Raw genomic sequence first — 23,116 nt, forward strand, 5'->3', positions numbered from 1 at the left:
CCAATTAGGGTAAGAATTTACTCATAAGGAATCTTCGGTTTCAAAATATAGGATATTTTAGTCAAAGTAAAGGAGAGAGTGGAGAAACAGACTCAACCAAAAAAAAAAAAACCTTATCGCCCAAGCACCAGTGCCCATATAAATGGTGTGCTTAACACCAGAAGTAGGCACCCATGTCAAAACAAGCGATACTGACAATAAAATAACAAATGGAGTTCTGAAACCCAATGCAAATGATACTAAGTGATCATCTTATTAGTTTAAGTTGCAAAGTTCTGTTTATTCATACCTATAAATTCCAAATTTGTTTTCCTGTGAGGAAAATTAACAGCCTGTTAGTCAGCTGTCAATATGTTTCTTAACTTCAGAGTATAGAAACAATATAAGTTCAAATGCAACCTATTGTCAGTGCGGTGATATTTCCAACCCACTCGGGTTCCAAAAAACGTCGTAAATACACCTAGTTCATTTGGTTGTCCACATATTATCCATCCTCTTTGTCAAGTCTTCAACTCTAAAATCAAAAACAATTTGCATATATAATTTATTAAGTGAAGAACCTTTGTTAAACTCCGAACGTTGCTAAAAATCTGGCATTGTATTTTATTAAAAATACTAACAAAGTTTTCATATGGTAGGTACAGTGTCGAATTGTGAGATAGCGTCAGTCAGCATTCGTCTCAATTAATGTCGTCTATTATGTACCCTCTTAGTGGTACCAAAGCGTAGATACATGCTACTCATATACTCGATAGATCCTTTGCATAACTAAAATAAGGTTATGCCTAACTTAAAAGCTGCGCATGCACTTCCTTGCTAATCACAACTTCAATGTATAGTTAAAAAACCGTCACGTGTATTAATGCTTTGAAATTTCAAGGCAGTGTTAAACTCGGTTATCATTAAGTTTGTTAATTATAAAACGGAGCATATTTAAAAGATAATTTGTTTACTGACTTTCTTCGAATTCCCTGCTCGTTAAGCCCATCAATATAAACTGACTACAAATCATGTCATACATAGTCGCCAACCCGGTTACGTTTGGAATGAGCGTTTAAAAAGGCAATTAACCCCGAATTAACTCAAACTTATGTTATCTTATCCCCAAACATAAAAACCATAGTTTAAGGTAATCCTTACCTATGCCGCAAAACAGAGTACTCCAATGCTTCCGTCTCTCTCGCAATGTTAGTGTGTTAAATATCGCCGTTCGGCGTCTCCCGGTTAATACGTTTCCAAAATTTTCAAAGCTTACATCTCATTGGATGGTCCTTCCGTGTGTGAACGAGAACACTAAAAAGGGACTAGCAAGTTGTACCTACGTCCGACTGACATATTTCAATGTTTTTTATTTACTGATGCCCCAATTTAGCATATACGATTCTAATCATACTGTTGCTTATTCGCCTTCTCAAGTAGCTATAAACTCGTTTCTATTATTCATTGTCAACAGCAGGTCATAAGTTTAATCTAAATCACATTTTTTTGTCCCAATAGAATTGAATCAGTTGATAACTCCTTCTTAAATTGAGAAATCAAGATAAGCTAATCTCACAAATAAATAATATAAAAATTGCACAGAAAATTTCGGTTTCTAAGTCATAAGAGTCCAACTAAGTAGTGCATATTTCAAAATGCATCATAGTGAGATAGTATAGGGCACTTGACTACGTTTATGTTAATTCCATATGTGAATTGTTGTGAAGAATTGATATAGTTACGGTGACATGGTGAATAAAATTATATATCCACTCCTATTCACATAATAGTGAGAGTTGTCAAACCATAGTCTCTCCATGAGTTTTAATAGTTGTGACAATAAAATCAGCATTGTTTGTCCACATTTCTAATAACAATATTTCCAAAATTCATCATAATAAAATCCTAAAAGGTTGAGAAACAAAATCACACAATGCAGAATAGTTTGGCTAGTATCAGTCATATCTGAGCAATATCTATGTGTCATTTTATCTTCTTTTCATTTGCATTTAAAACATTTGTGTAAATGACTGTAAAGAGAAAATGCACTGACACCGCATTCATTATATGCAGGTTACCTCATCTGTCATCACCCAGGAAGTAATGTAACTCTTGATCAATATTAAGGCCACACTCAGTGCTCCGCAATTTAAGTATCCTCCACCTTTCATTCTTACGAAGCATGAGTACCATGTTACCACCTCTTGGGTGTCTAGGTATCATGTCTATCCCATAATATTCAAAACGTCTATTCATAGTCTGTAACGGGCATATAGACATGTGTGCTGCTTAGGGGTACCGCATATCCCCTTATTTGACCGCTCTTACATGTTCACATATTCTTTCTCGCAGTGCCCTAATCGTACTCCCTATATACTTTTTCTTGCATTTACATTCAATTGCATATACAACAAATTTGGATAGGCAATTGATATTGGATCTGATCTCATATTCCTTGCCATTAGGACCATGAAAATGTGTTTGTTTGTGACTAGCCCATTTACAAGCCGTACAGTTATTACAGCTATGAAACCCTTTTCCATGTTCAGTTAGCCAATTGCTATTGGGTGCCAATATAGGGTAACTTGGGCTCAAAATGTTCCAAAGTGTCAGTCCCCTCCTGTAAGTGATGGCAGGTCTATCTGTCAGGTATCTCTCTAGACATCTGTCTGCTCGCAGTATGTGCCAATGTTTATTAAAACTGCGATTCAATATTTTAGACCATCCATTATACTTGGTAATCAGCCTGATGGTATCAGCTCCCTTACTGTTTTTGGGATGGTCTTTTAGAGTATCTTCCCGTCTTATTTTGTCTATTTTAGATTCAGCCTTCCTCAAAGTGATACCGTCATAGCCTCTATTTTGGAATTTTTTTAAGGTGACCTTCTTCTGTTCCTCAAAATCTTTATTGACACTGCAGTTGCGCCTGAGTCGCATTAATTCCCCATACGGGATTGCCTTGATTTGATGCGGAGGATGCGCACTTTTAGCATGAAGTAGTGAATTGCATGCTGTCTCTTTTCTAAAAATCCTGCTCTCAATTTTTTTCTCATTTATGAAAAGTTCAATATCCAGAAATTAGATGTTAGTTTTGCTAAAAACTGATGTAAAGGTAATATTGTTATCATTATTGTTCATATAATCAATAAAGCCAGTCAGTTTCTCCTGGGTGCCAGTCCATATCATTATGCAGTCATCTATGTAGCGTCCCCAGTATAAAATTGAGTCATTCCATTGTTGGCCCTCCGGGCCTCAGATTCTCTTCTCCTCAAACCAGCCCATAAACAGGTTGGCATACGAAGGAGCGAATCTGGATCCCATGGCCACTCCTTGTTTTTGTCTGAACCATTTATCCTCAAAAAGGAAAACATTGTTGTCCAAAACGAGTTCGACCATTTCAATAAGCATCTCAGTGTGTTTCCACGCACTAGCTGCTCTCCTATTCAACATACTCCTTATTGCTACTAATCCAGCTTCCCTTTTAATACTGGTGTACAGTGCTGTTACATCTAAGGTAACTCGGTTCATATTGTCATCCCAGTTCAGGTCAGACATTATACTCAAAATGTGTTTAGTATCCCTTATATATGAGAGTAAGTTTTTAACCAAAGGATTAATAAAAACATCTACGTATTCAGAAATTCGTTCAATAGGCCCCCCAATCCCTGAAATAATCGGTCTTCCAGGAAGAAAGGGTAAAGCCTTATGTACCTTTGGTAATATATATATACACGGGTATCTGGGTTTGTTAGGTTTCAGGTATGTTAACTCATCATCATCAATCAGTACCAAACTAGGCCATCTTTTTTTAGGTGTGTAGTTACGTATTCAGGTAAATTTCACATAGGATTGGTAGTCAATGCCTCATAGCATAAGGGGTTGTGTGAGTATCTCATTGTTATAATCTCTCGAGTTCATCACTACCATGTTACCCCCCTTGTCAGCTTCTCTAATGGTTAATTCTTTATTTTCAGATAAATCTTTCAGAGCTTGTCTTTTTCCCCATGTTAAATAATCCTCTCTATGTCTAGTCCATTTCGCAATAATCTCATGTTTGTTCAGGTCTGCTAGTACCAATTTATGAAATAGTTCTATATTGTTACCAGAGGTCAGAGTAGGTGTCCATTTTGATTTAACTTTTAAATTGCTCGATATGCTGTAGTCATCATTAATACCCAAATCCCTCATGATAATTTCAGAAGATATTAGCTCATCCTCACATTCACTCAGTGATAATAACAATTTTGTATCCAAAATATTTTGAATACTCGTTTCGTTAGACACAATTAGACCCAAATTATTATGCAATTCTTTATTTTCAGTAGTCATGAGTTCAAACGTCCAGTCATGGCAGAAAAACAAGGAGGGGTAAAAGAGGTGGTTCAAGGAGAAGAGCGACAGGGGGTCAGGACCAGGTCTTGGACCCAAAAGAAATAAGAGATATGGATATTGTTAATTTATCTGATTTTTGTTTGTCCAGAGATGCAAGCACTGTACTAAAAAAAGGAATGAGTTTTTGCCGGAACACTATTGGTGATGTATGTGATTTAAAAATTGATTTATTTAAGTTCATACGGCGCTTAAAATTGAAAAAACATTTTGATTCACTGACTACTGAAAATAAAGAATTGCATAAGAATTTGGGTCTAATTGTGTCTAACGAAACGAGTATTCAAAATATTTTGGATACGAAATTGTTATTATCACTGAGTGAATGTGAGGATGAGCTAATATCTTCTGTAATTATCATGAGGGATTTGGGTATTAATGATGACTACAGCATATCGAGCAATTTAAAAGTTAAATTGAAATGGACACCTACTCTGACCTCTGGTAGCAATATAGAACTATTTCATAAATTGGTACTAGCAGACCTGAACAAACATGAGGATAATGAGAAATGGACAAGACATAGAGAGGATAATTTAACATGGGGAGAAAGACAAGCTCTGAAAGACTTATCTGAAAATAAAGAATTAACCATTAGAGAAACTGACAAGGGGGGTAACATGGTAGTGATGAACTCGAGAGATTATAACAATGAGATACTCACACAACTTAGTGACCCCTTATGCTATGAGGCATTGACTACCAATCCTATGTGGAATTTAACTGAATACGTAACTACTCACCTCAAAAGATGGCATGGTTTGGGACTGATTGATGATGATGAGATAACATACCTGAAACCTAACAAACCCAGATACCCCTGTATATATACATTACCAAAGGTACATAAGGCTTTACCCTTTCCTCCTGGAAGACCGATTATTTCAGGGATTGGGGGGCCTATTGAACGAATTTCTGAATACGTAGATGTTTTTATTAATCCTTTGGTTAAAACTTTACCCTCATATATAAGGGATACTAAACACATTTTGAGTATAATGTCTGACCTGAACTGGGATGACAATATGTACCTAGTTACCTTAGATGTAAAAGCACTGTACACCAGTATTAAAAGGGAATCTGGATTAGTCGCAATAAGGAGTATGTTGAATAGGAGAGCAGCTAGTGCTTGGAAACACACTGAGATGCTAATTGAAATGGTCGAACTCATTTTGGACAACAATGTTTTCCTTTTTGAGGATAAATGGTTCAGACAAAAACAAGGAGTGGCCATGGGATCCAGATTCTCTCCTTTGTATGCCAACCTGTTTATGGGCTGGTTTGAGGAGAAGAGAATCTGGGGCTCGAGAGGGCCAACAATGGAATGACTCAATTTTATACTGGGGACGCTACATAGATGACTGCATAATGATATGGACTGGCACCCAGGAGAAACTGACTGGCTTTATTGATTATGGGAACAATAATGATAGCAATATTACCTTTACATCAGTTTTTAGCAAAACTAACATCTCATTTCTGGATATTGAACTTTTCATAAATGAGAAAAAAATTGAGAGCAGGATTTTTAGAAAAGAGACAGCATGCAATTCACTACTTCATGCTAAAAGTGTGCATCCTCCGCATCAAATCAAGGCAATCCCCTATGGGGAATTAATGCGACTCAGGCGCAACTGCCGTGTCAATAAAGATTTTGAGGAACAGAAGAAGGTCACCTTAAAAAGATTCCAAAATAGAGGCTATTTGAGGAAGGCTGAATCTAAAATAGACAAAATAAGACGGGAAGATACTCTAAAAGATCATCCCAAAAACAGTAAGGGAGCTGATACCATCAGGCTGATTAACAAGTATAATGGATGGTCTAAAATAATGAATCACAGTTTGAATAAACATTGGCACATACTGCGAGCAGACAGATGTCTAGAGAGATACGTGACAGATAGACCTGCCATCACTTACAGGAGGGGACTGACACTTAGGAACATTTTGAGCCCAAGTTACCCTACATTGGCACCCAATAGCAATTGGCTGACTGAAAGTGGAAAAGGGTTTCATAGCTGTAAAAACTGTACGGCTTGTAAATGGGCTAATCACAAACAAACACATTTTCATGGTCCTAATGGCATGGAATATGAGATCAGATCCAATATCAATTGCCTATCCAAATTTGTTGTATATGCAATTGAATGTAAATGCAAGAAAAAGTACATAGGGATTACGATTAGAGTACTGCGAGAAAGAATATGTGAACATTTAAGAGCGGTCAAATTAGGGGATATGAGGAACCCCGTAGCAGCACACATGTCTATATGCCCATTACAGACTATGAATAGACGTTTTGAATATTATGGGATAGACATGATACCTAGACACCCAAGAGGTAGTAGTAGTAAGTAGAAAAAGTATGTTTATTAGACCATTGGGCTCCAAACAGAATACATATTACAATAAATAGTTTAAAACATGTATAAAAAATTCCACAAATACTTTAAAAAGAGACACATTTTCATACAGCACTACACCCAATATTGCAATCAGCAATACAGTCAAACTTAAACTTAGGGATAGCGTTCTACCCTAGACACAATTTTCTAGAGCGTGACCTACTGTTACTTAATGCCAATTTCTATCCAACCATATTTGGTTCCAACATAGTCCTTTTTACCGCCTTCATATATTTTGCCATAGCAATTGCTATATCAAGATTTGGCATGTCAGTAAGTAGGTTAATTGCTAAGAGGCGCTCAGTTATACCATATTTTAAGAACAAGGGTCGCAAAAACAGTTTCCGCTGTGACACCCATTTTTGACAGTGTAGTAAGATATGTAGATTATCACACTTGGTACCTAATCCACAGCGGCATTTACCATCCGGTTGTACCAATTCTGCTTTTCTGTTTCTCTGAGATACCCAAAAGTTAATCCCTATTCTACATCGGAGCACCTCTGTTCTCGATCCAGTATTAGGTAGTGTATCCAAATAGGGATACCATGTATCATTCTCCCAACTATTTATAATATAATGGACTGACACTTTATTTTTCAAATATATCATATCATTTTGCCTGGATATTTCTATTCCTGTTGTTCTAAGCTCCGCATTTGAAGCTTCAACCGACCGTGTCGCCTGGTCAAATTTTACATTTAAGTTTTTACACAGTGCGCACAATTTCATTCTGATCCTGCTGGCCCAATTTAAGTCGCAGTGCAAGATCTCCTCTTTACACCATTGTGACACTTTTGTGACTTCCTCAGATCCCAATCTTTTCCAAAATCTTAAAAGGGCCACTTGTACCTTTATGTTCCATGAAGTCACGCCTAATTCCAAGCGGATTGCCTGAATCCTGGAGGAGCCGGGCAGTGACATCAACGGTTTTACACATTTCCCCTCAATGTCCCAATTAATCTTACCGCTCAAATATAAAACTTCAGCTCCATACTGCACTTGTGGGGGTATCATTGCCTTATAGGCTTTCAGTAATGGTCTATGTGACATATCCCAGTAGACCTGGCTAAATTTCCTTAGCCCACATCCTGATGTATGGGCTTTGGCAGTTTGGGCTACTAGATGTTTATCTCATTTTAAAGACTTTTCAAACCAAATACCAAGGTATATGTATCCATTCTCTATTTCTAATTTAGTAGTTCCCAGGCACCAATTAAAATTCTGGGTTTTCTTCCCAAAACATAGGATTTTAGTTTTATCCATATTTACTGTCAGGCGTTTAGCCAAGCAATATTTATTGAAGGCAGCTAACTTCCTTTGCAATCCGATTTCCGTTTGGCCAAAAATTACCAAATTGTCGGCGTACAGCAGACAGGACAGATGTTTCCCATGCATTTTGGGGCTAGCACTTCTACTCACTTCTAGAATAGATGGGAGATCAGCCAGGTATATTGCAAATAATAAAGGGGCTAATACAATCCCTGTCTTAGGCCATTCTTAATCAATATTTTTGGAGTCAAGGCTTCGTCTACGTCTTTAATGACTTGCGCCCAGTTATGTTTATGTAACTCCTGGATAGTTTTTAAGAGCCCCTCGGGGATATTAAGTTTTCTTAGGGACTTCCACAGGCAATTCCTGTCTACTAAATCGAGTGCCGCGCGGAAGTCTACGAAGCAGCAGCAAACTTCCCCTGCTTTTCCACAGACTTCCTCGCCACAGCCCACAGTGCGAAGCAGTGATCAATCGTGGAATGCCCCTTCTTGAAGCCTCCTTGCTCCACTGGCACGATCGACCACCGCTCCGCCCAGTCATTCAAACTGCCCAAAATTATTTTGGAGAATACCTTTTACCCGAGATCCAGCAGATTAATGAGTCTATAATTTTTGGGCGCTTTTCTATCACTCTTCTTGTGGATCGGTCTAATTACTGCTCCCCTCCACTTTTCAAAGATCGGGCCTGACTCCAATATAGCCAGAAACATGCAGGAGAAAAATTGCGCCCACCAATCTTACTGGGATTTTATAATAATTGCTGGCAGGTTATCAGGACCTGCAGCACGGGTTAGGTTTAAGTTTCTTATGATTGAATATACCTTTTCTGTTGTAAACAAAGGTTTTAAATCTACTACCGCCTCCATCCAGGGACCAATATCCCCACCTTCTTCTTTAGCGTATGTTCCATATAACTCACCTAGATATTCTTCCCAAGCGGCTTCCTCTACTACACAAGTTTTTAAATTCAATAGTTTCCAGCAGGTTAGCCCAGCATTTCTCTTTGAATGCCCTCTTCAGGTTTCTAACTAACGTTTTATACTCCTTCCTCATGTCACATAGATTTTTATGTCTTATTGGATCATATTTTTTCCTCAGGGTTCTTTCTTCTCTTCTTATTTCTCTTTTCTTATGTAGACACTCCTCATTAAACCAACTTGGCTGTTTACCTTGCTTTGATTGTTTAGTAGTGGTATATGAGTTCTTGCTTTTTAGGTCTACTTTAACACCATGCGCGCTACGCGTTTTCCCGCCGTGCGCTGACTTTTGCGAAAACCCGCGGTTCATGACGAGCTCAGCTCGTCATGAGCGTACGACAGGCGTAACTCATGACGAGCTGAACTTGTCATGAGCGTCGAAGGGGTTAAGACACTGCGCCATTTCTTTTATCTTTTTCTCGAACCACTGCACTTTCTTAGTCCTAGCATCTTCCAAACCCACTTTATGTTGGAATCCTGCTAACCTTTCCATATACTGCTCGGTTATTCTTGTTGTCAGCCGTTTAGGGTACTCTACTTGTTGAGGGAGCACTAGTTCTCTAGAGCTTAGGGGTCCCCATGCTAATGCAAATTGCAAAATATTGTGGTCACTACCGTCACAAGGGATTATCTGAAACCCCTTGATAAGGTCAAAATTCCACGCTTGCATAAATACGTAATCGATCAGACAAAGTTGGGAACCAAACTTAAGGGTCTGCTTTGCCAGACAGTCTGTTTCCCATCTGCCGTTTAAGCAAAACAGTCCTTTTTGCCCCAGAAGTTTGCCCAACTTCATGTCTTGTTTAGGGATTATACAATTTGGAAACAATGCTGGGGGTATGTTATTTGAGCTCAAGAGGTCTTTAAACCATTTTTAATTTCTCGAGGGGTTCAATTTATGATTGAAATCCCCCATTACGATTATTTCATAGTTGCCGAACTTTTCACACAGTATATCTAGGTCATATTCAAAACATCGCATTTCACTCTCATAGTCTTCATTTGATTACCATTGCATGTAAACATTTACAATTATCATGTGATCATACAACCCTTCCGAGCGCAGCAAGGATACATCACTGACCAGTAACCATTTGCAAGTCGCATTTACAGTCGTGACCCTTTTTGCTATCTTAGTCGAGACAAGCGTCATAATGCCCCCAGCGGGACGACAAAATCTTTTCCTTCTTGCTGGCTTATGTAGTTGTACAAAACCTACAAAAACGGGGGTATTGTCGCATAGCCAGGTTTCCTGCAGCCCTACTATTTCAGCACCTCGGGCTAGGGTCTTTATACATTCTATTTTTAACTCCCCTCCTAGCCCATTTATATTCCAGGATAACAGGTTCATGCTATGCGACAACCCACCTCCCTAATCAACATCGCTGAGACAGTCATCAACGGAATTTTACCCATATTGGGCACCTGGCCAGCTGTCATTAAGGGGCCAGTCACCCCACGGGTTACCTATCCCATGGTTCTCAACTACCATTCTCATGTTTTCTTCTGCCCTTCCCTCGCCTAAAATCAGACTTATCTGTCTTCTTCCCAAGCCTGAGTGGCAAGCTAAAAAGGTTCTGTCCTGCTGATTCCTCTTCTCTATTTCCCTGGCTGATATCAACCTTATACCTTCCTTTATTACCTCGTTTTCCACCCTCACAATTGCTGTTTTTACCAAACTTGAGTACAATAATACCCTAGTAAATTCTTTTCCGTCAATATCATTACTAAAGCCTACCCGAGAGGTGGTAACAGGGTACTCATGCTTCATAAGAAGGAAGCGTGGTGGATACTTAAATTGCGGAGTACTGAGTGTGGCCTTAATATTGATCAAGAGTTAAATTACTTCCTGGGTGATGACAGATGAGGTAACCTGCATATAATGAATGGGGTGTCAGTGCATTTTCTTTTTACAGTCATTTACACAAATGTGTTAAATGCAAATGAAAAGAATATAAAATGACACATAGATATTGCTCAGATATGACTGATACTTGCCAAACTATTCTGCATTGTGTGATTTTGTTTCTCAACCTTTTAGGATTTTATTATGATGAATTTTGGAAATATTGTTATCAGGAATGTGGACAAACAATTCTGATTTTATTGTCACAACTATTTAAACTCACGGAGAGAGTATGGTTTGACAACTCTCACTATTATGTGAATAGGAGTGGATATATAATTTTATTCACCATGTCATCGTAACTATATATTGGCTTCACAACAATTCACATATAGAATTAACATAAACGTGATCAAGTGTACTATACTATCTCACTATGATGCATGTTGATATATGCACTACTTAGTTGGACTCTTATGACTAAGAAATCGTTGTGAGATTAGCTTATCTTGATTTCTCATTTTATGAAGGAGTTATCAACTGATTCAATTCTATTGGGACAAAAAAATGCGATTTAGATTAAACTTATGACCTGCTGTTGACAATGAATAATAGAAACAAGTTTATAGCTACTTGAGAAGGCGAATAAGCAACAGTATGATTAGAATCATATATGCTAAATTAGGGCATCGGTAAATAAAGAACATTGAAATATGTCAGCCGGACTTAGGTACAACTTGCTAGTCCCTTTTTAGTGTTCTCGTTCACACACGGAAGGACCATCCAATGAGATGTAAGCTTTGAAAAATTTTGGAAACGTATTAACCGGGAGACGCCGAAAGGCGAGATTGAACACACTAACATTGCGAGAGAGACTGAAGCATTGCAGTACTCTGTTTTGCGGCATAGGTAAGGATTACCTTAAACTATGGTTTTTATGTTTGGGGATAAGACAACATGAGTTTGAGTTAATGTGGGGGTTAATTGCCTTTTTAAACGCTCATTCCAAACATAACCGGGTTGGCGACTATGTATGACATGATTTGTAGTCAGTTTATATTGATGAGCTTAACGAGCAGGGAATTCGAAAAAAGTCAGTATACAAATTATCTTTTAAATATGCTCCGTTTTATAATTAGCAAACTTGATGATAACCGAGTTTAACACAGCCTTGAAGTTTCAAAGCATTAATAAACATGACGGTTTTTTAACTATACATTGGAGTTGTGATTAGCAAGGAAGTGCATGCGCAGCTTTTAAGTTAGGCATAACCTTATTTTAGTTATGCAAAGGATGTATCGAGTATATGAGTAGCATGTATCTACGCTTTGGTACCACTAAGAGGGTACATAATAGACGACAGTAATTGAGACGAATGTTGACTGACACTATCTCACAATTCGACACTATGCCTACCATATGAAAACTTTGTGAGTATTTTTAATAAAATACAATGCCAGATTTTTAGCAACGTTCGGAGTTTAACAAAGGTTTTTGACTTAATACATTGTATGTGCAAATTGGTTTTGGTTTAGAGTTGAAGACTTGACAAAGAGGATGGATAATATGTGGACAACCAAATGAACCAGGCGTATTTACAAAGTTTTTTGGAACCCCTGTGTGTCTTGGAAGTATCACCGCACTGACAGTAGGTTTCATTTGAACTCATATTGTTTCTATACTCTGAAGTTAAGAAACATATTGACAGCTGAATAACAGGCTGTTAATTTTCCTCACAGGGAAACAAATTTGGAATTTATAGGTATGAATAAACAGAACTTTGTAACTTAAACGAATAAGATGAGCACTTAGTATCATTTGCATTGGGTTTCAGAACTCCACTTGTTATTTTATTGTCAGTACCGCTTGTTTTGACACTGGTGCCTACTTCTGGTGTTGGTGGCTCAACCTTTATATGGGCACTGGTGCTTGGGCGATAAGGTTGTTTGTTTTTTTTAGTCTGTTTCTCCACTCTCTCCATTACTTTGACTACAATTTCCTATATTTTGAAAGGTGATAGATTTTGATCAATGAATGCATTGAAGCTTAAGAACAAGAATGGGACTTGCTCCTTGTGGTTTTATGTTGAAAGAATATTTTAAGGATAATGATGCTTTGTAACAATAATGCTTATTAGTGAGTCTATGTATAGAGTGAAGACAACACAATTTTGTATGTTTTCTGTGCAGCCTTGAAAAAGTCGCAGGATTACAACCTGTTGCGACGAAACGCGTTGGCTGTTTTGAAAGAACTGAATTAAAGAAGACAAGAAACTGAATTGAAATCAATCTTACTGATGTGCTTTATTTTCTAATGTTGTCTAAACCTGAAACAAGGGAAAATAAATTTTTCTTAATATAAAACGTGTGCCTGGGAATCAAAAGTATGTTTTAAAAGCCAAAAATTGTTTTTTCTTGATTAATGTAGTTTAGTGGTTCTCCATTCCTGTGAGCACCGTAATTAGCTGTAGAATTGTGAAATATTCAGTGTGAATCTAACACTTAGCGCCTAAAACCTATACATATAACCACGTATCAAGAGATAAGATATATGGGTTCCTTTGCTAACTTCAACTTTTAATGATTTGAATTATGCATCACTTCCTCCTTCATGATCCTCTTCTCTTATTGTACCTATTTTAAATAAAAAGAGACTGTTCAGTCCCACAATGTTATTGCCCTATCTCAATAACCCCTTCGCTGCGGCGCAAATTTTGCTGCGGCGCGGTAGGGCTAGGGGGTGAGCGTGGCGCAGCGGTGCTCATGACAGAACCATGCCGTCATGAGTCACAGGAGGCGAGTGCTGATGACGGCGTGGTTCCGTCGTGGCCCCACCCGCTCATTAATTCGCCTGCACTGGCGAGGAATTAATGCCATGTGGGCAAGGCAGCAGCCGAATGACGGAACCACGCCGTCATGAGCACACGCCGCCCGTGACACATTACGGCGTGGTTCTTTTATAAGCACGGAACGGGTTAATAGATCTATAGATTTGGGGTGGGTGATTTTCAATCAAATTCATTCATTGGCGAATAAACAAAATATTGTGAGTTTTTGTCAGCATTGCTTTAGGGAAGGACCTATTACAGTGAAGCAGTGTCTAAATCTCAAATTATGATTGGCAATTATTGGAATTGGTCCTTTACCCAGGGTCATCCCCAAACTTTTTCCCTTTTTCCTCTTAATTTTCTAACACTGTTTTTGTTGGCTATTGGATTATGGACACTTTGCCACTGCTGATCAGTGCTAAAGTGCATATGCTCTCTGTAAAAATTGTGATATGATTGGTTATCCCTGATTGGCATATATGATTTACTGGTAAGTCCCTAGTAAAGTACACAGTGTGTGCCAAGGTTGTAAATCAAATGCTAATATTAGGGGGTGCAGCACGGGTTGTGCCACCCACACGAGTAGCCCTGTAAATTTGTCTCAGACCTACCACTGTAGTGTCTGCCTGCGCAGTTGTTATCTGCCTTGTTGTCCTGACAAGTGCACCCAGTCTCCAGGCCCAAACTTTCCCTTCCTTACATGTAAGGCATCCCTAAGGTAGGTCCAACGTACCCGCATGGGCAGGGTGCAGTGTATGTGAAAGGTAGGACATGGACCGGTGTGTGTGAAATGTCATGATAGTGAAATACTGTGTATTTCGTTTTTCACCATTGAAAGGCTATCTGTCCGTAGGCTTATCATTAGGGTTGCACTATATCATTTTTACATGTGTAACCGTAGGGACAACATAGACAAATTGAGTTTAGGCTCTCTGAACTCATCTTGGTAAAAGTGTTTTTTAAATTCTTTTTTTCAAAAAGCCACTTTTAGAAAGTGGGCGTTTTCTTAATTTGCCAATCTGTAATCCTCTGACTGTTGGTTTACTCAGCGTCTGGTGTTTGAGTGGCAGGAATTGCCATGTGCATTCACTGTAGACAGTCACTGGGGGGTTGAGGTGTGTCCTGCCTTGCCTTGGTGACTCATTGCAGGGCTGAATAGACCAGGTCTGCATTTAGAGTGGTGGGAGGAGCTTCTGTCTGTTGTGGAGGAAAGGGACTGACTCTTTTTGCCCTGCTGTGGTATCCTGCTTGTGAATAATTTCCAAGGGCTTGTGTATGCTTGCCTCCTATTTGAAGTATCAGGGAAATCAAAGACTTCAAAGAAAAAGACACTCACAGCATCTACAAGTGACCTACCTGGGAGGAAAGCTAGAGAAACTATGTGAAGAGCGCTGCCCCTGATGTGTATGGGGTAGGACCAGTTTGCAGTGGCTGCTCCTGTCTGGAGCAGGAGAAGGACTGGATTGTTCTTCACCCTGTTATTTTTAAGTGCTTGGGGGAGCGCTGTTAAATTGCCAGAAGAGCACTTCCACCTTCATTTATTCTAGCCAAAAAGGAAGCCTGGCAGGGTGCTTTCTGTCTGCTGAAAGCATGTGAAGAGCACTTTATGGTCAGACAGTCCCTAGGTGTTTCCTTGGCCATACAAAGCTTCCATGAATGTCAGACTCACTGACCATCTCTGGGCTAAGCTCCCCCTCTAGTACAAGAGCCCTGATCAGGGATTTGCCATCACAGGCACTGCCGCACCTCTCAGCATGGCCCAAGCAGGTTGCCACAGCAATGAGGGAGACAAAAATTAAGTATGGGCAAATTTTGCGAATCAGCGGTTCGCAAATTCACGCGAAATTGCAAAAAAATCAGTGAATTCGCGAATTTCCCTGCGAAATCGTGGATTTTTTGGCGATTTTGCACCATACTTAACTGGAGTACTTTCTACTGGCTAATCAGTAAGTGCTACCTAGTTGGGTAAATGTATAGTGCTTTTCCTGCACTACAGCTGCGTAGGGCCAGAAGAGTTGCCTCCAGTGACCATGTGTGTGTAACTTTGCCATCGCACCGAAGGGCGCCGGGGTCCCTCGAGTGAGCTGTCCATCATATTGTGTAAAGGGCGGGAAGACGGTGCACACCGCTAGTGTGTGGTGGGGGCAAACGGGGGGTTCTTTGCAAGTTCACATGCCTCTTGTGTGTATAAAAGGTCAGGCACCGATCAGTGCAGCAGATGGGGAGAAAGAAGCTCCTGGTCACAGGAACTGCACGGGGATTGCACTTGTGAAAGTCAAGGATGCAAAGGCCTCCATCAAGCATCATAGCTAATTTTCGACTGTAGAAATGGGGGGAAAGCACACCTGCCCAGCCTCGACAAAGCGCACATTTTTTTGGGGCTGATTAACTTTGCCATCGCGCCGAAGGGCGCCGGGGTCCCTCGAGTGAGCTGTCCATCATAGTGGGTAAAGGGCGGGAAGACGGTGCACACCGCTAGTGTGTGTGGGGGGAACAAACGGGGGGCTTGTTTGCCAGTTCACATGCCTCTTGTGTGTATAAAAGGTCAGGCACCGATCAGAGCAGCAGATGGGGAGAAAGAAGCTCCTGGTCACAGGAACTGCACGGGGATTGCACTCGTGAATGTCAAGGATGTAAAGGCCTCTATCAGGCATCATAGCTAATTTTCGACGGTAGATATGGGGAGAAAGCACACCTGCCCAGCCTCGACAAAGCGCATGATTTTTTGGGACTGATTAACTTTGCCATCGCGCAGAAGGGCGCCACCGGGGTCCCTCGAGTGAACTGTCCATCATAGTGTGTAAAGGGCGGGAAGACGGTGCACACCGCTAGTGTGTGGAGGGGCAAATGGGGGGGCTTCTTTGCGAGTTCACATGCCTCTTCTTGTGTGTATAAAAGGTCAGGCACAGATCAGAGTAGCAGATGAGGAGAAAGATGCTACTGGTTACAGGAACTGTACGGGGATTGAACTCGTGAAAGTCAAGGATGCAAAGGCCTCCATCAAGCATCATAGCTAATTTTCGACTGTAGATATGGGGAGAAAGCACACCTGCCCAGCCTCGACAAAGCGCACAATTTTTTGGGGCTGATTAAGGAGTTACTGAATTTGACCTTCAACTCGGGCACCAGCTTTATCTATATCTGTAAGTGCTTCCTGTTCACGGAGCCTCGTTATCTACTTGTAAGTATTCTCTGACCCTGCTTCGAGGGTCAGAGCAGGGTCAGAGAATAGTTGCAAGTAGGCTACGAGGCGCCGCTCAGGAAGCACTTACAGGGTTATAGCAGGTGCCCAAGTTGAAGTTAATTTCTTTGTAACCATTTTTGTAAATGGTTACAAAGAAATTACCTTCAACTTGGGCATCTGCTGTAACCCTGTAAGTGCTTCCTGAGCAAAATTTGTCACGCTCGTGAATTTGTGGATTTTGCCGCGATTTTGCACAATTCACGGATCGCGAAATCGTGGAAAATCCGCAAATTCCGCGAGCGGAACGAATTTTCCGCCCATACTTACCAAAAATGAAATTGTCCCCACCCGCAGTTTGCCCGAGCAACCCAAGTGTTCCAAGAGACTAGGCGTTGAGAGTGATGGAGCTGTAGGACAATGTGGAGCTGGAGGCACATGCTTACGAGCTGTGCTGTGAGTATTCCTCTCCCCTGCTCTCTTGCCCAGGGAAAGAAGTCAACAAGGAAGCCAAGCTCACCTGCAGGGCTGGCATGCTCCGCTCCCACGCATCAGATGTGACACAGGCTGCACTGCGTGTTCACAGGCAGCCCCATCTGTTATTTTGGTCCGCTGGGGACTCAGTGAGGTCTGTCCACTGACGAGAGCAGTATGTGCCTTCCCCCGCCTGTCGTGACAAATACCTTGGAAAGTACTTCTTTGACATCACAGCATCCCCTGTGCAGGCTGCACCTGCACCGCACGTTCGCCGGCTGTTGCACATCACAAATTTTGCATATGCGGGGGACCGAGTGAGGTGTCTCGAACCTCCCTGCAGGGTTTGCGCCTTCCCCATAGCCTTGTATCATACCAGGAGGGGGTTCCGAAGGGTTGCATTTTGCCTCTCCGAGTGGCTGTAGTTGAAACATAAGGCATAAGGGAGTGCTGTTTCAGCACAAAGGCAACTACCTTAATTCCTGAGGTCGGTGTGTAGGTGTTCCTGTCACCGGAGAGTTGTTGAAACTTACCCCTAGAACTTAATAGGAGCAAAGAAGTGATGTGCCCTATTACCTGAAAATGAGGTTGTGAGCATTAATATGTGAATGGTTATGCTTTGGAAATATATGTGTTAGGCATCTAATGACTGCATTTTTATGCCCTGATGCTAGCACAGAGGGGTTCTGGCCTTACAGTTGCTCAGGGATTACCTTGATATGCACGGTAATTATGTTCTTTATGATATGTGCAATTTATGAGTGTTTACCTCGGTACACTAAATGTGATGTTATGACCATTGCCTTATGACAAAGTGATTTATGATCTACATGGTGGTATGACAATTAACTGGTTGGCGACGTGATTATGTGATTTGTGGACTAATGTGTTTTATGGATGATACAAAGGATTTGTATATAACCTTGTGTAGGGTCTCTTTTTGTGGTGTGCCTAATGTGTCATTGGTGTGTGTGTGTTGCCAAACACTTTACACATTGCCTCTGGGATAAGCCTGACAGCTCTGACAAGCTACCACTAGGTGCATACCCTAGCCAACCATAATCCCCATTTCTAACAGTAATTCTGTAGTAGCTAGACATAACCCACTGTACCTGGCATTAATGGATCTCTCCAGTGCTTTTGACTGAGTAGGTCCAAACATTGACCCATGCTAATCGGATTGGTACTGGATCCAAATTTGCAAAAAATGTGTCCTCCTTTCACTGTAACCTGACAGAGTGAGTGAGATTCGGTTAATGGCTAGTGCACCCAATCTTTTGATTTAGACAGAGGAGCTTGTAACGGATGTATCTTGTCACCAATGGTCTTTATACTATAGATTAATAATGTACATGACCATCTGCCTGTGGAAAGGTTATTCCACAAATAGGCAACCTTAAAATACCGGCACTACTATATGCAGATGATGCAATACTTGTATCTCTTATACCAAAGAGACTCTCACATTTGTTACAGAACGTTGATAAGTTTATGAGTAAACTAGATATAAATATAAATGATTCCAAATTCCACAAAATGACTTGTGACAGTAATATTAAGCAGCATGCATAGAAGTTACAAAATGCCATTTAAAGATTGTTTATGTGCAGGAAGGAACACCTTTCTGCACATAAACAATCTTCCCCTGCAATGCACTGTGTTGCAAGGGTGCCGCACATAAACAATCTTCCCCTGCAATGCACTGTTTTGCAAGGGTGCCTGCGTTGGCGCTAGGCAGCTAAATTTAGGGCCAGTGCAGGGGAAAATGCAGGGCTGCGCCATATTGTAGTAAATATGGTGCAGCACTGCATTTCAGAAGTGGCGGAGTGTAGAGTTATGCCAAGAAGGTTAATATTGTCACTTCTATTGTAAATATGCCCCTCACTGCGTTTATGTTGCAGTGTATGCCACAGGTGTTTGGGGACACACAAACACTAGCACCATTCAGATCGAAGAAAATCATATTTGTTGTAGACTCCTTTATCAACCCTCCAGCTGCCCGAATTATGTTTGTTACGAAGACTTGGGCTCACATTAGTGGAGGACCACATCAAATTGGCACCTCTGATGATATGGCTGTCAGTCGGTGTAACCCTGAGACAATTTTTAACTAGCAGTTGATGATTGACTGTTTAAGGTGTGACCAGGGGGTGAGCACTTCCTGGAAAGCTTATGTTAGAAAATGTTTTACACGCCTCAGTAGATCCTCTTTATTTAGCATTCGGACAGCATTACTAAGCACAAGAAAATCTGAACCAAATTTGGACAAGGATGTTAGTAGCCTCACGTAAGCTCACCTACTAGACTGGTGCCCACCCAAGTCAGTACTTAAAATGCACATAAAACATTTGTAGGGAGCTATTGATAACAAATTATACTTCAGTGAAGATATATACAAATATCATTTCACCACCATATTATTAAAGTCAAAACCAATTCCACATACATAATTCGGACAATATCACTTGTAGTATTCTCAAAAGCAATGTATTTATGACCACAGCCAAATAATTGCAACCTAAGTTAGTTTTTTACATTAAGTGTATTGTGACCGTCTTTGTGGTTTTAAATAATTAGTTGTTGATAACATCTTAGTGATCTTGGATTTTGTTTTGAATAATATTATTTTTAAATGGTGTATTGAAATTGCCTCTAGTAAATATAATGGTGTAGTGACAATTAACATGGTCTCAAAACACAGAAGAACTGATTCACATAATATTTATGTTAAACCACTCATGGGTATAGAACTTGAAATATCTAGTTGAACGAGGCCAGTACGGTTTGTCAAATCATGTATATGCACATAACGATGTGACATGAATCCATACTGAGAATATATCAAATATAATGAAGTAACACAAATGTGAAACAATCTATGAGATTGTACTCTTGCAAAGTTCATGTAACAGTGAACCGACTTGCATGGTAATGGTTGTTAATAGTGTGTGACGTCTACAAGTAAATTTGGTTCTGTGTTTTTTTTATTTTTTATTTCAGCCCTGAAGAAGTGACAGGCATGTGCCGTGAAACACATCAGCTATCATTTTGTTTTCGAGTTAGAATCAATAAAATAACACCCTTACTGTTAAGAATAATTTAGGCTGTAATTATTTGGCTATGGTCATACAAACATTGCTTTTGAGAATACTGCAAGCGATATAGCGAGAAACATGTATGTGGATTTGGATTTGCACAATAAAATATGGTTATGGTGCACTTTTTTCATGACAAGCATTCACAAAGAGATGTTAATGAATTACCAAAAAGCCACGAACAAAGAATACTTACATCTAGTATCCTTTCCTGGCATTGAGTCCTATTTGTTGTATATCCCCAGCCAGAGGGAAAGATCATTGCTGTTGCGGTTCAAAATGGACCATTTTGCACTATGTAGAGTTTCCTATTAAGGTATTCCGGCAGAGACAAGATTATGCATGGCCATGTGATTATGCTTCTGAACAATCGCTGCTACATTTCACTTTCAAGTTTCTTGATTCTAAGATATATCTTTTACCAATCATAAAGGCTCGTAATTTTAGCCTATGTAGACCTGCCCTTATCTTTTTACAAACCTTGAAGGACAAATATATTAGCTTTGTTTTTGCTTCCTTCTCACCTACTGTTTGTTGTCCCAGATCCATGTAAGTCCCTACTGTCATTATTTTCTATGAGCGAGTTTTGCAGTATGATTGGTTGCCACTTACTACTCCTTTTTGGCAATAGTAACTATACTTGTACATTTGGCTCCCCCTCGTTTCAGAGAGTGGAATCACGTCTTCACTTTTGAGTAACGTTAAACTCAGATTTTATGAAAATCCCAAAGTAGTAAATGTACTCCAAAGAGAAGTGTAAATGTACTAGTAGTGAATCTAAACATGCAGATTTGCCAATGTCAATAGGCCCCTGAGAGTCTCTAGCTTTCAGAAATGCCTAACGTTGGTATATTGTCCCTGCTGATGGATTTTCCTGGGCCCAAACCTGTGGACACCTTACAAATCAAATGTGCATTTGAAACTCCGTGCAATATTTAAGGTTTGGTACAATTATTATATTAACGACTCATAAATATGAAAAACATTGTTTGTTTAGCTATAGGTTGATGTTTGGATTGAGTTATGAAAAGGGAAAAGGTTGTATGATCCTTGCATATCACTACTTCCACAGACTCACTTGGGTCACAAGTTTTCTGAAGTGCAGTATGTTTTTAAGGGTTCACGATGCATTAACTGACTTTAGGGCAAAAACTGCAATCTCACAACTTGTCAAATTTACATGAAAATGGCTATCCCACATTTTACAGCTGCTATTTTGAGCGTCAAAAAAAACAATTTTGTAAAAAAAAAAAGAAAAAAGAAAGCCCACATTTGATACTAGGGACTCCTCTCCCTAACCTCACATTCTCGTGTAGGTGTAGTTCAAATAATAATTACATAGCTTGCCTTCATAACACATTTCTATTATCGTTTTCAATGTAACTCAATACATGAGCACAGACCATGAAAACAAACACTGTAAACAAATGCTCATTTGTTAGTTCAAACATATTTCCTGACAAATTAAAAATGTTGGGGCATATTACCAACAATTAGCGCTATTTATCGCTAAATAGGCTTAGTGACACATTTTTTATCTCTGAGCATCGCCGGAATTTATCTCTGAGATAACGTGCTATGAGCAACGTTTATCTCCAAATCGATAAATTTTCAGGCGATAGCGGCGAAATGCGTGAATATCACTGAGAATACAGTGATATTCACTCATTAGCGACAAAATGCTCTTAGCCATGTTATTCACCTCCCATTAGATAACATGGCTAAGAACTGGTCTGGGCAGGTGTTAGTTTTTGGAGATATTCGCCCTTAGTGCGAATATTTCCATCCCTATGCCTGCCTTGCTAATAGGCGATAGCGACGTTAGCGACTGCTTTCAGTCGCTAACAGGTTGGGTACGCCCACTTTGCATGTCATTAGCGATAAATATCGCTGACATGCAAAGCGGGCCCCAAACCGCTCCCTATCGCCTACAAGCTGTCGCTAACTGATGTTAGCGACTGCTTGCTAATAGGGTGATAGAATTATCGCCGCTTAGAGGCCGAAAATGGCCGCTAAATCGGCAATAATTCACTATGGCCAACCTTGATAATGTGCCCCATTGTTCCTCAGTATTTCCCAAGTTCTCTGGGAACATCTCTGATAATAAAGGCCAATCAAAAAGCTGTATTCACAGTCACGGTTGCAAACCATGCCAACAATTTCTCATTTCTGATTTATATTCAATGTATAGTGAATAATCCATTGCCGAATTCAGAATTTTGTCTAGTTTTCAGAAAACTATTTTGTATAGGATCGCCTATTGTTTTTTATACCCATTTCTTCCAAAAATACAAGCATATAGAAATAGCGAAAATAAAGAATCATGCTACTGTCCTGTTCCCAAGCAAAACCTATGCTTGGAGGCAAATACATGCGCACAATACAACTCAACCCTATTAAGAATATTTTCAATATGCTAAAATCTGTTTTCAGATCAGCAAAACATTGTTTTGTATAGCTTGCAGCATTTACTAACCTGCTTTAGCCATAATTTTGCAATCTACAACAATAGTATATTAGGAACAAGACTATAACATCATCTCTTTCAAAACTTAAGTGCACACTTATCATACGAGACAATTTCACTGTATATCGAATAAGTCAAGACCGCTCAATGACTTTATTTTCTGTCAAATGTCTCTACTCTATCACTAAGCTATTGCTTTTTTC

The 23,116-nt window shown here is 39.8% G+C and overlaps 1 protein-coding gene across 1 annotated transcript in view; it reads left to right on the top strand.

The window, feature by feature from the left end:
• The window catches only part of TINAG (tubulointerstitial nephritis antigen), a 975,673-nt gene that overhangs the window by 198,988 nt on the left and 753,569 nt on the right, over window positions 1-23,116 (top strand). The gene's annotated exons all lie outside the window — the stretch shown is intronic.

The sequence above is a fragment of the Lissotriton vulgaris genome, chromosome 6 (genome assembly GCF_964263255.1).
Source record: "Lissotriton vulgaris chromosome 6, aLisVul1.2, whole genome shotgun sequence".
In the NCBI taxonomy this organism is placed as follows: Eukaryota; Metazoa; Chordata; class Amphibia; order Caudata; family Salamandridae; genus Lissotriton; species Lissotriton vulgaris.